Raw genomic sequence first — 17842 nt, 5'->3', positions numbered from 1 at the left:
TTAAATGTACTAGTGAGTCATTTTAGGGGCAACTGGAAAATAATTTTGTATGCAATTTTAATGACAAGATAAAGACATGTTCAGAATTGACTGCCTATCATATGACATAAACAGGATTTCACTTAACCCTTACAACAGTGCTGGGAAGGGCTGTTCCCATCATCCTGTCACAGCTCCAAAAAGTGAGGGAGAGAAGTTGATTTTCACTTAGACAACAGCCAAGGGCAAGTGGAAGGCACAACAATCATTCTGAGAGCATGAAAGCTGCTCTCAGTCCCCTTAGAGTCTAGCAGAACAAGCTCCCAAGATGAGCAGCCGGAAGAGGCCTGGAGGGTTATCTCTAAAAGTCATTTTGGATGCAGCTGGAAAAAGTCCTCCAGTTATTATCTAGGAATGGAAAGAAAGCTTCCTCCTCTTGCACACCTCCAAATGACCTTTGTCATCTGCTCTCCCCCTCAATCCCTTTCCCAGTTCTCAGTACACAGACAAACCTGGGTGTTCAGGTAACTTCCAGGGCCGGCTGTGCCCTGCTAACCCCGTTCCCCCCTCTCGGTACTGCTCCAGACTCCGTTTCCAGCACAACTGAGGACTCGGGCCTCCTTAGGAGGGGACTGGGTCCCCTCCAGCTATTCTGTCCGGCTGCCTCCGCTGGAAAAGCACCGGTGCCGGCAGAAGCGTTCTATCACTCCATCGCCTCAATCCCCACGTAATTATCAGCCCTTGCTCTGAACTACTCAGACCATCCCCTTCCTCTCTGGAATGTTCTTATCAGCTCTTCCTGCCTTCAGCGTCAAAGCCAAAGGTCCTCCTCTCACCGGCGGACAGAGGTCAAGCTCCCTTATTCCCTTGTTTCCTGTCTGCCGTCTACACCTGCCGGGTTTTGCTGGACTTCAACACACATTCTTAGCTCTCCGCCACCTGCTGCTTCCTTTCTACCACCTGTTCTATTTGCAAATCTCTTCTGCAGTATCTTTTCTCTCCTCACCCAACCCCTACTTTACCACTAGTTCCCCTCCTCACACCCTTTCCCAAGATAAAGAAAAGCCGCTCTGAAATTTCACCTACCCTGATGGATTACCTGATGACTGAACAGTGGGTCTGCCTAAACTGCACTGCAATTACCTGGGGCTGGGACGCTGTAATTCTTCTCAAAGTTAACCCCAAGTACACAGTGATCCAAATAATAAGGCTCTCCCTGACCTTCAATAAATGGGAGGCTGTTCCCTGACCGTCAATAAATATCTCATGCCTGGAAGTAGGTTAGTTATATAGTTGGCCTGGGGGGGGGGGGTTGATCTGCAAAGGAACATGTTCTTCCTAATTCATAAAAAAACATAGCCATTCAGCAGCACCTGGCTGGCTCAGCCAGAAGAGTGAGCAACTCTTGATCTCCAGGTTGTGAGTTCGAGCCCTGAGTTCGGTATAGGGAACACTTAAATAAATCTTAAAAAAAAAAAATACATTCAGTACAGAAATTGCAATCGCTTAGAATCCTGTGCCACGGACAGGATGAATCTAACATTTTTATAATCCCCAAACCTTACAGAATTAAAAAATTGATATATTCATCTATAAAAGACTCCAACTTTCCATGAAGTTTAATCTGTGTTCCTTACTTTTCTTTGAGGCCCTAAAATTCTGCAGAAAAGAAAGCATAAGAGAGCACACAAAGTCATGGGTGACCCAGCACTGGACCTCGCTCAGAAAATAAGGTAAAAGAGCACCTGAAAAACACCGCATCTGACATTTCAATTGCTGCCGATCGGGTTCTAAGGTCACTCTTTCTCACATGTTTAATGAGGGGCACTCCCTTCTAATTCTATGAGTCGCATAAATGATAACATTAGGTTATTTAAATATTGACAGCAGCAGTGAGAAACTCAGACTTTGGATACTTTCTGGTAAGCAGCTGGGCAAACTTGAGCCCCTGGCTCCTCACCCCCCTACAGGGACGCAGGCAGGCATAGCTATGTACTTGCAGAAAACCAGCCACGGCCACAGCCCGGAGTGCACACAGTCCCAGACGAGAGTGGAAACAGACGCCCGTGGCCCCAGATGCACAGACACAGAGACACCAATTCCCCAAAGCAGAGCTAATGTACCAAGAAGTGGTCCTACCTGGAGAGAGAAATCTTACCCTATCCACAGAAACACTTGTTCATCAGCGTCCGACCCACCAGCTCTGCAGGGGCATCTGTACAGGGCCGGGATTGCCCTGATGCTCAGCAGTGGCCGTGTTAGGAGCCGAAGGAATTTCGACTTTTATAATCCACACAGGCTTGCCAAAATTGTATAACCACACCACCTAGTCAGAAGTTACACAACAGCCACCACCTGGTTACAAACGGTTACTACATGCTCCTGGTAGGGCCTGCTCACCATCAATGTGGCCCAGGTTTCATGGGGCAGGGTGGCTCATCTATTGTGGAAACCAGGCAGTTGCTGGGATTACATTTCTCAAATTCACAAAAATAAGGGAAATTAAAAACTATCTATCCGAACACTCCTGTCCAGAGGAAGGAGTCCACCTGCACTGCTTTCAAGCTCAGTGAAGGAGCCGGGGGGGGGGGCGGCGGGGGGGGGGGGGTCATGTTACTTCCTGGTAATGTTTCATTTCCCCAACTGGGGGCCCAGAAACATTTCCCCGATTGGGGGCTCCCAAAACAATTGTTTTCAAAGCCCAAGGACTTTCAAAGATTAAGAATACATCTCAGGGGCGCCTGGGTGGCTCAGTGGGTTAAAGCCTCTGCCTTCTGCTCAGGTCATGATCCCAGGGTCCTGGGATGAAGCCCTGCATCGGGCTCTCTGCTCAGCGGGGAGCCTGCTTCTCTGCCTGCCTCTCTGCCTACTTGTGATCTCTGTCTGTCAAATAAATAAATAAAATCTTTAAAAAAAAAATACATCTCAAAGCATAATCTCTTCATTGAAATGATGGGAAAAGCAACAAGGAACTGAGCTACTGAGAGCCAGCTGCCAGAGGCCACATGGAAGAGCGAAGTGCCCACGCAGACACTCAGAAAGGCAAACCCACGCTGACAACCTAGTACCAGGAGGAGTGAAGAAGCCACACCTGTGGTCACTCTGTCCTCTGCAGTCCTGTCTCCAGGCCAGGGCCTGCCAGGAAGCCAAGCAGCGGGCACCTGCTCCCCCGGGTGGTGCTGTAAGAGGGCGAGAACCTGCCTCCATCTCCCCAACAACACACAGGGACCATATGGCTCTGGTGGGAAACAGGCAGGCAGAAGGGGGATCTCCCAGCAGCACAGGGCATCCTGAAGATGTGATAAAGGCAGAGGAAGAGACAGGACAGCCTGGAGAACTGCAGCTCTAACAGACACTCATTTCACGAATCATCTTTAGAAAGTCAGTGGTGGGCACAGGAGAAAGACGCCACCTGACTGCAGTAGAAGCTGCAGTGGAAGTGGGGAGAAGGCTGAGAGTCAAGAGCTTTAACTGTTCGGGAGCAGGAGCACAGGTCACACGGACATAGCCAACGCCTCAGAGCAACATGCCCAGGTAGACCAGAAGGCCCCTCCACTCCAAAGTGAGCTGAGAGGAAAAAGCTAGAATGTGGCCTACGGGAAAAAGAATCCAGTCTCTGTATCGTGAACACAAGAACCATCCTCAGGCTGTTCTGTGAAGACTCTAGCCTCAAAAAGGTTTAACTGTAGGAACCCAAAAAAACCTTCAATTTGGAACAAAAAAGAATTAAAAAACAAAAACAGTTGCTATTTTTTAAAAAAGGGAAACAGGATCACACAATTACATGAAGAAAATAGACTGACACCAAAAAGGACAGCTGTGGGTGGTGAAGAAGCAAGAGAGAGAAGTGAAAACTCAAGGAAACAGCAGAAAACTAATGGGTGGAGGACAGGTTTGAGAAACGTGGAGAGACAAGGAAAAGTCCAGAAAGGAAGTAACAGTTCACAGAGGAGAACCATGGAGAGACAAAAGCAAAGAGCAAAATCAGGATATGAATAACCAGTGCCCCTTGACTAGAGTGAAAAAGAACAAAGAAGCCAGTCATGGAGGACTCCATTTACGTGAAATGTCCAGATTGAGCAAATTCACTGTGAGACAGAAAGTAGATCAGTGGTTGCCTGGGGCTGGGGTGGAGATGGGGGAGAGGAATGGGGAGGGACTGTTAATGAGTTTGGGATTTCTTTATGGGATGAAGAAAATGTTCCAAACTTGACAGTGATGGTTATACAAGTCTGATTCCCTGGGAGCTGCTGCACTGCACAGGTTCAACAGCAGAACTTTGTGGTGGAGAATTCTAGCTCCACAGAACTGTTGTATAAACAACGAACAGAACAGGCTTAAAGATTCAAGAAAGATACAGACTAGAAACCAACTACTCTGAGATTAAAATCTGAGTAAACAGATTACAAAGGCACGCCAGATTCATGCAAAAATCGGAGAAGAAACCTGTTCTTGGACACATTCTGGCAAAATAATTTAACTACAGGAAGAAAAAGTTGTAGAAACATCGAAGGAGAAGGAGAAAGGGCTAGACTAGGGTCACTTAAGTAATAGCAATAATTAAGATGAACCCCAGGATTTTCCAAGGCAGCATGAAAATGCCAGAAGTCTATAGAAAATGAAGACAGAGAAATGAAGAAAAGGTTTTCCCAAAGAATTTTATACCTAGACAAGCTGCCCTTCATGTGGCAAAGCAAAAAAAAAAAAAAAAAAAAATTGCATATATGCAAGGGCTCAGAAGGGCAGGTGGGGTGGGGGTTGAGGGTATTATTCCAACCACCTAAGAGGCAAAATTCAGAGACATTATACATGGGGCTGCTAATCACATATACCAGCCCAAACCATCAAGGTTTCTTAAATAATGAAGAAGTTTCTTAAATAGTGAGGATCAACCTGATTATAAAACTGAACCTATATGTCAAATTATTGCCTAAGCATATGCTAGGCTACATGAAAAATATAACTAATAACAATAAAGCAGATCCAGCAAGATTACACTATCAAAGACTGAAGACACGGAATAGGATAATGCTCAAACCCATCTCCCAAACAAGCAGGACTTTGAAAGCACCGTTAGATCTTAGCGGTAATTACGGAGAAAACAGGGGGGTTTGTTTGTGTATTTGTTTGGGAGGTGATTTATTTGTTTTGTTTTTTAGTGTTTTTTTTTTTAAAGGAAACCGCTATTAAAATTTGAAACAGATCACAGATTATAACACAAACTAAACCTATACATGAGTTAAATTCAAAGTATTCTCAAATGTGTCAGAATACAAATGCCAATGCCCAAAAATACACCTTAAGCAAAGTGAAACAAAAATAAAGCAATGTTAATGCTGCCTGCCTCATTATTTCTTAAGTATCAGACATAATGAAATCACGCCAGAAGTATTAAACAGGGGAAAAGAGGGAAAGAATTCACAACAGAAATACTATGTCAATTTTTATGTTCCAAGCATTATTTTGCTGAAATTAAGTCCACACTGGCTAACAATATGGAAGAAAGGACCAACAGTTCATAAATGTACTTCAGTGTCTCCAAGAAGATGGGGACAAGAGGGTGGAGAGACAGGGGCAAAGTCTCCATCTTCATGTGAGCTTTATTTTTTATTGATGAGAAAATGTCACCAATTTAATGGATAAAGCTAACATAATAGGTACCAAACTGTGCATAACCAGAAAATAGAGCCTTCCTTCTACTGGTTAAAGAGCATTTGTGAAAACTGGTCATCATGCCAAATGAAAAGTTCAATCCCCCACAAAAAGGAGTCTTTATTATTTCTCATTGCCCGACCATAATGCCACAAGAGATCAAAAGAATTGTTAATCAACAAAGTTGTAACAACTTCCAAATTTTCAACCTTTCTCCCAAATTACTGTTGGGTCAAAGATGAAACTGAAACTGTAAAAACACCCTTACAACAAAAAAGAGTAAGTAAGAAAATACCCTGAAGGAGAAGAAATGAAAGAAAAATTGGCTAGAAAAGCAAAAAAAAAAAAAAAAAAAGTTGGATAAATGCAGTCAAGAAGTTCCTTAAACAAGCCTCCCAAGGCCAAGGCAGATAGAAACCTTCCACTCCAAAATACACGGGCCCAGGTAGCTTCCTAGGCAAATGTCTGTAAGCACCAAGGAACAGAACTTCCTAGGCTACTCAGGTTCAGAGCATTGGAGAAGGAAAATTTAAAAAGCCTATCAGCCATTTTAGAAATCTAGCATCATCCAGATCACAAGCTTGACAAAGAAAAGAAAAAAAGCTAGTATTACAACTCACATCAATGGGTAGAAGAAAAAAAACTTGTAAGATACACAAAAACCAAAAAGGCACGGGATACAATTCAGCATCAATTTTCAAATAAAACTCTTAGCACATTCATGGGGCACCTGGGTGGCTCAGTGGGTTAAAGACTGCCTTCGGCTCAGGTCATGATCCCAGGGTCCTGGGATTGAGTCCTGCATGGAGCTCTCTGCTCAGTGGAGAGCCTGCTTCCCTTCCTCTCTCTCTGCCTGCCTCTCTGCCTGCTTGTGATCTCTGTCAAATAAATAAATAAAATTGCTAAAACAAACAAAACTCTTCTCACATTCAACACAGAAGAAAAAAAGTCCTCAAAAAGAATCCCCATCTCGTGCCATAGCCAGCAAGATATGTGCCCTGAAAAACCCCAAGGGGGTGTCCATTAAAACCAGGAACAGGAGTCTGATAGCCTCCATTACAGAAAACTGTCCCAACAACTACAGTAAGAAAAAGGTTTTGAAATGCTAATACTGGGGGGATATCTGGATGGCTCAGTCAGTTAAACACCTGCCGTGGGCTCAGGTTGTGATCTGGGGGTCCTGGGATTGAGCCCCTCATCAGGCTCCCTGCTCAGAGGGGAGTCTGTTTCTCCCTCTACTCTCCCCACCCACTCCCTGCTGTGATCTCCCTCTCAAATGAATAAATACAATCTTTAAGAAAAACAAAGTGCTAACATTGGAAAATCAAAGACAAAATAATTATTTATAGGTAATGGGTCTAACTCAGAAAATGAGTTTAAAAACCTAGAATAAGGTGTGCCTGGGTGGCTCAGTAGGTTAAAACCTCTGCCTTCGGCTCAGGTCATGATCTCAGGGTCCTGGGATCACCCTGCATCAGGCTCTTTGCTCAGCAGGGAGCCTGCTTCCTCCTCTCTCTCTGCCTGTCTCTCTGCCTACTTGTGATCTCTATCAAATAAATAAATAAAATCTTTTAAAAATAATAATAAAAATAAATAAATAAAATAAAAATCTAGAATAAGATACATCAGAAAGGTAGGGAGTTACAAAATGAAAAACAGAAAAAACATCCTTAGCACTAGCATTAACCTATATTAATTCCTCCCTTTTGTGAAGTATTGTATACACACATGGACAAGTAAACTAGGAAAGTAGGCAATACCCCAATTACTTTACAGTGGTCATCTCTATAAAGCGGGATTCTGAGTATTTCTTCTTTTCGTTCATCTGATTTTCTAAGTTTTATGCCCCTCCCATTGTATTAAGGGACAAATTAGAAGCAGCTCAAATCTTAGTACCTATAAGGTTAGTAAATTTAGGAACAAAAAATCATGCAAAACAACTAAAAGGCTAAACTTAAGACAAATACTAAAAAGAATGTTTAACTTTTCAGAAATAATTACGTATTTGAAAATATGCAATTTGATTAATGCAATCTCTAGTTTATGTTTTCCTTTTAAGGACAAAATCTAAATTGTTTTGAAAAATACCCTTCCTTATAGGTTGTGCTTACTTCTGTCTTTCCAAATAAATGTTATATACTGACACTTCAATGCTGAAAAATGTTGAAAAACTGAGTAAAACAACAAAGAAGGTTTAGAATTATCAGCTGGACAAAACCTGCTCTGATTCTGTAATGAGCCAACCTGGGGGGTTTAAAAAAAAAAAAAAGTAGTTCTAGAAACACAAACAGCAAACGCATTGACTAACAGCACCCCCTAGTGTTACAAAATTTAACTAGCTCTCCGTAAAGTAAACTGGAAAATACAAAACTGTCATAAAACTATTTTGGATAATTTCAAATATAAAGACCAGTAAACAGAATTAAGACACATTTCATATACAACTTATTTCCAACTATGCATTGTTTTGTGTGGCAACTTCTATATTTCCTCAGAAGTGTCAGATGCCAGCAGGTGTCTCCAAGAGTTTTCTCATCAATTAATTGTTATAAAAACCCTTGATTGGGATGAGTGGGTAGCTCAGCTCATGATCCCAGGGTCCTGGGAATCAAGTCCCACATCGGGCTCCCTGCTCAGTGGGGAGCCTGCTTCTCCCTCTGCCCGCTACTCCTCCTGCTTGTGCATGCTCTCTCTGGCACTCTCTCTCACAAACAAAAAAAAATTTTTTTAAAGATTTTATTTATTTTATTTGACAGATAGAGATCACAAGTAGGAAGAGGCAGGCACAGAGAGAGGAAGGGAAGTAGGCTCCCTGCCAAGCAGAGAGCCCGATGCGGGGCTCGATCCCAGGACCGTGGGATCATGACCTGAGCTGAAGGCAGAGGCTTTAACCCACTGAGCCACCCACCCAGGCGCCCCACAAAATCTTTAAAAAAATAAAATTAAAATAAACAAATAACTTAAAAATGAAAAACCCTAATTTTAGGCTGGGCACAGAACCAACAAAATTCAGGAAACATTTCCCAGCCTCCTCTGCAGCTAGACATGGCCACGTAACTAAGTTCTGGCCCATGGGATACGAGTGGAAGTAAGTCCTATCGACCACCTCCCCACCCCCTCCACCCTCGCCCCCCGCTGGCGCATCTTGAGCCCCCATCTTGAGCCGTATTAATCCATCAGTATGCTAACAATGGTGAACCAGTAAGAAATAAAGGTGCCAAATTACATAAGAGAAAAGAGTTTCTATTTCACATATGGTTATATTAGAACTGCCTGAACTATACTCTTAAATAAAAACAAACAAAACAAAACATGCAGAGACACAATCTGGCAAGACAACACATTTTGGAATAAGCCCAGTGACTAAATTCTCAAGGGGAAACGGATCAGTATGTATTTAAAACCCAGATGAATGATGATGAGCGTTATTTTCCTTCAAAGGGAGGCATCGTGGTGAAGGGTAAACATCTGGGTGAGAGAAGTAAATTCACTGTTCACCTTAAATTCGCTTCTCTGACATTTAAAGGCCGGCCACTGGTTCACGGCCTCAAAGCACAGCTCAGAATGTGTGCTGACAGTGCGTGCCAGAACTCCATCACTGAGAGTAAAATCAAATTTCTCCAACTCTCAAAGCAAATCCATTGGGAAGACCAGAGCCTCCCAACCCCAGGTACAGGCTACAGCAAGGCCTGGTCAGCACCATGCAGCAGAGCTCCAGGGTCAGTGCAAGAGCACGTCCCCGGAACCCAGAAGCCCGGTACACGCACACGGGGATGTGGGCGCGGGAGTCATTAACCAGTGGGCCTCAAACTTCTCGTCTGTAAAATAAGGGTGTTGGCCTACATCTGTGGTTTCAGCACTTCTGTTTTTCATAATGCAACAAGCATTCTCAAATTAAATCTTATTTGAGGCCTGGCGGGGGTGGGGGAAGGCGGATCATAAGTAGGTGTATGATGTCATTGAAATAGGGACTGTATTCGCTTCACTGTAAAGTTTTAATACATATTTTCCAGGAAGAGCAATCCAAAAAAAAAAAAAAAAGTCCAATCGGTAAATCAAAGAGACTATAACTTAAAGAACTTTGCTGACAGCAGCAAGAAAAACACCTTTACCCAATTTTCTAGCAGCAGCCTGCGAATGCTGCACTGTATTGTACCGCCTCCGTTATCACTCTTTGGTGATTCTCACACATCTAACAAAATGCTCTGATTTTGAATTAAAGGAGGAAAAAAAAATAGCAAAAACCAGGGGCGCCTGGCTAGCTCAGTGGGTTAAGAATCTGCCTTCACCTAAGGTCATGATCTCAGGGTCCTGGGATTGAGCCCTGCGTCGGGGCCTCTGCTCAGCAGTGGAGTCTGCTTCCCCCCTCTCTCTTTGCCTGCCCCTCCGCCTACTTATGCGCTCTCTCTCTGTCAAATAAATAAATAAAATCTTCTTAAAAAATAGCAAAAATCTATTACTTCAAGTCCTTTTAAAATATCCAATTTTAAAAATTTAATTCTTTGTGTTAAAAAAGTATATGACCTACTTACTAGAATGGCTAAAACAAAAATTAAAACTAAGGTGCTACACCACATGCTGATAAGAACACAGAGCAACTGGAACGATCATACACTCCTGGGTCAGGATGTAAAAATGGCACGAACACTTTGGAAAAACATTTTGGCCATTTCTTACAAAGTTAAAAGATACATTTACCCTATGACCCAGCAACAGCACTCCTAGCTCTCTACCCAGAGAAATGAAAACTTAGGTTCAATGAAACATCTGCACATAAGTGTGTATGGTGGCTTTATTTGTATTAGCCAAAACCTGGACTCGTTCACCTTTAGTCAGTGAATGGATAAACCAACAGTGGCATAACCCTATTAATGAGGTCATTCCACACCCACCAGATAAGGCCGGTAGAAAGAAGCTTAATAATACCAACTGCTGGCAAGACTGTGGATAAACAGGAACTTCCCCACTCTGTTGCCAGAGATGTAAATTGGTTCAAACTCTTGGCAAAATAATTTGGTGGCATCTAGTAGGTTGTAGACGTGTTTGCACTATGATTCAGCAATGCCCTGCCTCAGCATCTTGACCCTGCTTTTAATAGTACACAACCCACACATCAACAGAATATGTAAGTTCTGAGGCTCAAAGAGAATTCAAAAAGAGCACTTAAAATGAACTATCTAGCCGCTTGGGTCAACATGCCTTGAGAACATTACTTAATGGGCAAGCAGGCTGCAGAATACAGACCACATGAGATCTATTACTTAAGGTTTTAAATCATGCAGTCAATACCTAATGCGCGACTGAATGTGGCTTTATTGGTATATAAACATGTAATACAAAAGAAAAAATACAAGGGGTGGCTCAGTCACTTGAACTTCCGACCCTTGATGTTGGTTCAGGTCATGATCTCGAGGTCCTATGATGGCATGTCAGGCTCTGCGCTGGTTGTGGAGCCTGCTTGAGATTCTCTCCCTCTGCCCCTCCCCACCCTCTCCCTCCTATTTAAAACAAACAAACAAAAAAAAAAGGTAAAAACATGGGAGAGAAGGGAAGGAGAGGACACTAGCAAAGAATACAAAGAGGATATCTAAAATGTTTTATTTTTTTAAAAGAAAGACCTAAAACAGAGGCACCTGGGTGGCTCAGCTGATTAAGCAACTGCCTTTGGCTCTGGTCATGATCCTGGAGTCCAGAATCAAGTCCTGCGTCGGACTCCCTGCTCAGTGGGGAGTCGGCTTCTCCCTCTGACCCATCCCGATCTCATACTCCCTCTCTCTCTCATTCTCTTTCAAATAAATGAATAAAATAAATGAAAATTTAAAAATAAAAATAAAAGAAAGACCTAAAGCAAAGACAAGAGCATGTTTAGATTTATTAAACCTGAGTATCTGGTATGAGTGTTCATCCTTTCATTTTCTTTGTATCTGAAATTTCACAATTTCACAAATTTCACAATTAAACTCTTACCACAGGATACACAAAACAGACACATAAAACCTGGTACAAGTAGTTGCCTGCAGAGAACGGAGCTGCAGTCAGACAGGAAGGAGACCTAATTACTTTGTCTGTCCTTGAAAGCTCTCAGACTTTGTTCTATGTAGACCCACTATCCATTTTTCTTTAATTATAAATAAATTTCATGTCCTCGTCACCTCCAACTCTACCTCCCACTCGGGGGGGGGGGGGGACGTCCATCTAAAGTATTTTCATCTAAGATAAGGCTAGGCTGCTGAAGAGGCAATGGCATGTCCAGCCTTGACTGCGCCCTGGATGGGCTCTGTCGACTCAAGAGGTCATTTAACCTGCCACTGCCTGAGGGTTGGGCCACTTCTAAGACTCTGCCTTCTGTGAAAACACAAACATGTCTCTGTAAACCAGGGATCAGAAGTCCTAACAATGCCACTGGGGGCAGCAAGTGGTTCTCCTGTGGCCCTGGCAGGAAAACTTCCAGGATGTATGAAAACCGTTCCACACAGACCATCTGCGGGGTTGCCTCATATCCTCTGTGGAACAAAGTGGGCAGAGATGTATACAGATAGCCACGGTCTCTCAATGCTAGCTGAGGGAGGAGGGCAGGAAGTGGAGGGAGCATCTATCGGATGACTTGCTTTCTTAATGAACTAAGAAGTGGAAGTCATGGTGGAGAGAAGAGATGGAGGAGGACACTAGAGGAAAGAGGAGTGAAAGGACTCCCATAAGGAAAAAGAAAAAAAAAAGTCAAGGGTCTGGCTGAGCCCAGAACTTGTAAATAGGTGAAGGAGAAAGTCACTCTGATACCTGGTTTCTCTCCAGCAGAGTGTAACAGGACAAGAAACGTGGAAAACCTAAAAAACGGGACTGTGCCACTGAAGAAGGCTGGTAAGTCACCCAGACAGTTCATCGAGGAAAGCAAGATGTCAGTAAGAGGACAGTCACATGACTCCCGGTGGCACCCACAGGGGGTACAAAGAGTGCGGAAGGGAAGAGGAAGCCAGAGAATGCCAAAATGCCTGAGGAGAACAAGAACCAGAAGAGAACGAATGAGACCTAATGAAGGACAGGATGTGTGCAGAGACCACAAGTGACATGTGGGAGAGGGCAAGGCTCAGGAGAGCTGAAGTAACTCGAAGTAAAACTGCCAGAAAGGATCCCGTGAAGGGAGGGTGAGGTTCAGAGGCCTGAGGAGCCAAGAACTCAAAAACAATGTTAGAAGCAACAGTGGAAAGAAAGGGAGCAAAACAGGAGCCAATGTTCTCATTAGGAATGGTCAAGAAGTTGGTAGATGAAGGCAAAAAGGTAAGCGGAGGGTCGGGTCACAGACTGGGGTGGCCTTCAAAATGGCAGGGATTATTGAATCCTAGAAGGATATAACATCCAGAGAATTCCCCATTTACATTTCAGATCTTTGCTTAAATTACCAATTCTTCAGAAAATCGTTCCCAGACCCCTTAAAATCCAAATCAAATCGCACACTTCCCTTTACTGTTCCCTCTATAGCAATAACCACAATTCATACCAAGTATCCCTCGTTGTTCAAACATATGTTCTTCCTGAGGTCACACAGTGAAGAACCCACGTTTTTCTGAACCTACATGGTTCCTAACTTTTGGCTAACAAAAAATACGATTTCAGAGAATGGAGGGTATACCTAAAAATTATCCAGAGAGCCACCAGGTCAGGAAGGCAGTTCTCAGGTAAACTGGCTTCAGAATACCTTACCACACATGTTTAAAAAGTAGTCTGCTTGGGGTGGGGGAGAAGTCTGTGTGGCTGTAAGAATTCCTAATACTGTCAAAATTCCCTTTACTTTTTTTAAGATTTTATTTATTATTTATTTGACAGGGATCACGAGTAGGCAGAGAGGCTTTACTTTCTAATTTAATGTGGTTCTCACTGTATTGCTGATGGGAGTCTAGTTATGTATAAGCTTTCTTATAAAAAATGTGAAAAGTCAGGGGCTGCCTGGGTAGCTCAGCTGGTTAAGCAATTGCCTTCGGCTCAGGTCATGATCCTGGAGTCCAGGGATCGAGTCCCACATCGAGCTCCCAGCTCCATGGGGAGTCTGCTTCTCCCTCTGACCTTCTCCCCTCTCATTCTCTCTCTCACCCTCTCTCTCAAATAAATAAAATCTTAAAAAAAAAAATGTGAAAAGTCTAGGGGCACCTGGGTGGCTCAGTCGTTAAGCGTCTGCCTTTGGCTCATGTCGTGATCCTAGGGTCCTAGGATCAAGCCCCACATCGGGTTCCCTGCTCAGCGGGAAGCCTGCTCTCCCTCTCCCACTCCCTCCTACTTATGTTCCTTCTCTCACTGTCCCTCTCTGTCAAATAAATAAAATCTTTTAAAAAAGAAAAAGACAACATTTTTTTAAAATGTGAAAAGTCTAAAAGAGCACAAATAAAATGCATCACTTATAACTCATTCAACAAATCTTAAGATTACTGAATAATTAATGTTCCTTCAGTAGGCAGGCACTTGGATAAGCTGCTAGTGGGAGTAATAATTGGTTTAACATTTCTAGATGGCCATTTAACAACATCCAAACCTCTAAAAATACATATAGCCTCTGACCCAACAATTCTACTCTTAATGAATTTAACAAAATAATTAAAATAGGCTCAATTTTTTAATTATGAGAACATTCACTAAAATAATGCATAGAATAATCCAAACCTGAAGGGGAAAATATTAATGCCTAAACTGGTTGGTTAAATTGTGGATACATTCTGGGGCATCTGGGTGGCTCAGTCAGTTAAGCATTTGACTCTTGATTTCAGCTCAGGTCATGATCTCAGCTGAGGCCATGAGATCGAGCCCCTTGTCAGGCTCCACACTAGGCATGGAGCCTTCTTAAGATCGTCTCTCTCCCAGGGCACCTGGGTGGCTCAGTCAGTTAAAGTCTGCCTTCAGGGCGCCTGGATGGCTCAGTTGGTTGAGCGACTGCCTTCGGCTCAGGTCATGATCCCAGACTTCCAGGATCGAGTCCCGCAACGGGCTCACAGCTCCTTGGGGAGTCTGCTTCTCCCTCTGACCTTCTCCTCTCTCATGCTCTCTCTCACTCATTCTCTCTCAAATAAATAAAATCTTTAAAAAAAAAAAAAAAGAAAGAAAAGAAAAGAGAAAGTCTGCCTTCGGCTCAGGTCATGATCCCAGGATCCTGGGATTGAGCCCCTCACCCAGCTCCCTTGCTCAGCAGGTAATCTGTGTCTCCCTCTGCCCCTCCTCTCCACTCATGCTCTCCTGTACACGCTCTCTCTCTCGTAAATAAGTAAATAAAATCTTTTTTAAAAAATTCTCCGTGGGCGCCTGGGTGGCTCAGTGGGTTGGGCCACTGCCTTCGGCTCAGGTAGTGATCTCAGGGTCCTGGGATCGAGTCCCGCATTGGGCTCTCTGCTCAGCGGGGAGCCTGCTTCTCTCTCTCTCTCTGTCTCTCTGCCTCTCTGCCTGTCTCTCTGCCTACAAATCTTTAAAAAAAAAATTCTCCATTACCCTTCACCCCTCTCCCCCTGCTCTCACATAGTCTCTAAAAAAAAATCTGTAGATACATTCTCAGAACACTGTGGGGATTTAAAAACTGGTAACAGAAGCACTCACTGACATGGAAGGAAATGTGCTGAGTGTATCCCTGAGTGGAGGAAAAGGAAGGTTACGAAACATACATGATATCCCCATTACAGTGTGTACATACACACACACAAAATGAGCGGGAAATGCCCAAGTGTTTTGTGATTTTCTGATTAACTCCAGATGACAGGATTATGACTTTTTGCTCCTATTTTTCTACAGTGTATGTATCATTTTAAAGATTTTGGTTTTCTTTAAAGTCATCTCCACATCCAATGTGGGACTGGAACTCACGACCCCAAGATCGAGAATCACAGGCTCTACAGACTGAGCCAGCCAGATGCCCCTACTTTAATTTTTAAACCTGAAGTCATTGCCTATGGACAATATAAAGTAAATACACAGGCAAGACAAACCAAAAGGAGAAAGTACAGCACTCCAATCCCTGTAACAAGATGCTCAGCCCCTCTCATTTCCAAGGACTTGCTGACAGAAGCTAAGTAAAGAGACCAAAGTGCGGTCAGAAGGGAGGCGTTCTCAATGTTCTGCAAACTTACTGTGCTCAGGGACTCCTGATTTTCCTCTATTTCCTCATAGCCCTATATTCTAACTACTTCTAAAGGCTTTTGTGAGTTGTTTTTGTTTTGTTTTGAGAGAAAGCGAGTGAGCGAGAGAGAGAGAGAGAGCGCGAGCGAGCACGAGAGAGCGAGAGAGAGAGAGAGAGAGAGAGAGCGAGCGCGAGCGCGCAGAAGTCAGGTGGGGGGGAGGGAGCAGGCAGAGGGAGAAGCAGACTCTCTGCTGAGCAGGGAGCCCGATGCGGGACCCAATCAGTCTTAGGGTCCTGAGATCATGACCTGAGCTGAAGGCAGCTGCTTAACCAACTGAGCCACCTGGGCATCCCTAAAGGCTGTTTTTATCTAAAAACAGTAGTGTACTTCTTCACATTTTTCTGGGTCATCAAATTATTTATTTCAAAGAAATGAGGGCGCTGGGGTGCAGGCTGCAGAGCTGGTGGTGTAGCCCAGCAATAACACAGGGTCTGTTCTGATGGCTTGGGGAGGAGACACGGCCGGGCCTCTGTTACGTGTCGGTGTGGTGGGTAACCAATCCAAGTACGGAACAGACTCTTTCGGTGGAGTGTGGCCATGATTACCATGGTTGTATACTCTGCCTAACTTCTCTCTTTTCCTGGTATCTGCTTTCCCTGATGGAGGGGAGCAGCTGCCATAACCTAATTTCCCCTCCCTGGAAGGTGGGAGGGAGCCAGATGTGGAAAAATCCAAAGCAGAAATCCAGGGGCTGACAGCAAGCACGAGCTGAAGGTCCTAAGGGAATCGGGGGCTCCGCACTGGAAGCTCAGAACCAGCACAAGAACCTAAATAAAACTAACATTGTCCATCCAAGGGTCTCAGAGCCAGAGGGGCGTTGTAACTACTGAACTGCAAGTTCTGGTTTCGTATGGCAAAGCTAAAACAGAGTAATACCTGCATTTTTGTTTTAAAATAAAAATTATCATTAGAAGGACTGGGACATATTTATTGATGAGATTTTTCCATACCAAAGTCAGCCAAGGATTTAGGCAATTTATCAACAGCTGGTCTTAATCCAACACTAACACACTGATTTTATAACCCATCCCACCAAAAAGGCCAGCGCTCACCTAATGTGCTTGGAGTCCGTTCATAGTAACTGTTCCATAGTAACCATCGTCCTTCCCTTCTTATGCAAGCTCCCTGATCTTCACCAGTGTTTACAAAGGTTTTTGAAAGTACCCATTTTTTCCAGTAAATATTTAATTCTCTTGTTGCAACCGATCAAACTATCAACAATGAGCATTTTATATAACATGTTTAGTTATGAGAAAGTGGGACACTGACGTCAACAACACGCAGTCTATAAACCAGACTCCAGAGTTACCAGACGCAGCCTCTCAAAATCAGCCACCAATAAAACACACTTCCTCGCAGCTCCAAGTCTTTAATCCAGTTTCTATCCAAGTCCGTCCACATCTATGGATCAGCTTCTAAAATGTGCCCGACAGGGGCACCTGGGTGGCTCAGTGGGTTAAGCCACTGCCTTCGGCTCAGGTCATGATCTCAGGGTCCTGGGATCGAGTCCCGCATCAGGCTCTCTGCTCAGCAGGGAGCCTGCTTCTCTCTCTCTCTACTTGTGATCTCTCTCTCTGTCAAATAAATAAATAAAATCTTTTTAAAAAAATAAATAAATAAAAATAAAATAAAATGTGCCCGACATCAGACCCGGGCACCTGGTGGGCAGAGCTGGTGCTCTCAGCGATGACTGCCCGGACAGTGAGTTATCACCTGTATGCTCCGGGTAACACACTAACTGGCAGGCCTTCTCACTTCTCAGCTTTGTAAACTTAATATTTAGGATCTGCATGGGGTGGGGAGGAGGCAGGGGGAGGAATAAACCAACCGTTTGGCTAGTTTCCTAAACTGCCACGAGTCTCCGCACTGATGGAAATGGATTACGTGTGAGGCCATCTGCCATCTCAGTGACTGGAACAGTGAGTGAATTATAGAGACATGATAATTATCAAACTGGGCATGAACACTCGGAGAAAGGAACCCAAAAGGGCCAGAAATGGTCAGAAATGAATTTGGGGAAGTGGGACTTAAGGGGTGGGGGGGGTCAGCTTCGGAGGACGGAG

General features: G+C 43.9%; 1 protein-coding gene across 4 annotated transcripts in view; it reads right to left on the bottom strand.

Annotated features, from left to right (window-relative positions):
• SLC23A2 (solute carrier family 23 member 2) overlaps positions 1-17842 on the bottom strand; it is a 128111-nt gene that overhangs the window by 81837 nt on the left and 28432 nt on the right. Inside the window, exon 1 of one of the 4 annotated variants that reach the window (XM_045980962.1) lies at positions 492-673. The exons of the other annotated variants lie outside the window; for them this stretch is intronic. The gene's annotated coding sequence lies outside the window, so the exon portion shown is untranslated. Of the gene's footprint in view, positions 1-491; positions 674-17842 lie in introns of those variants that run through there. 4 annotated transcript variants of the gene reach the window in all.

This window comes from Meles meles, chromosome 16 (genome assembly GCF_922984935.1).
Source record: "Meles meles chromosome 16, mMelMel3.1 paternal haplotype, whole genome shotgun sequence".
In the NCBI taxonomy this organism is placed as follows: domain Eukaryota; kingdom Metazoa; phylum Chordata; class Mammalia; order Carnivora; family Mustelidae; genus Meles; species Meles meles.
Note: the sequence above shows the minus strand (reverse complement) of the source record. Positions and strands in the feature narration are given on the sequence as shown.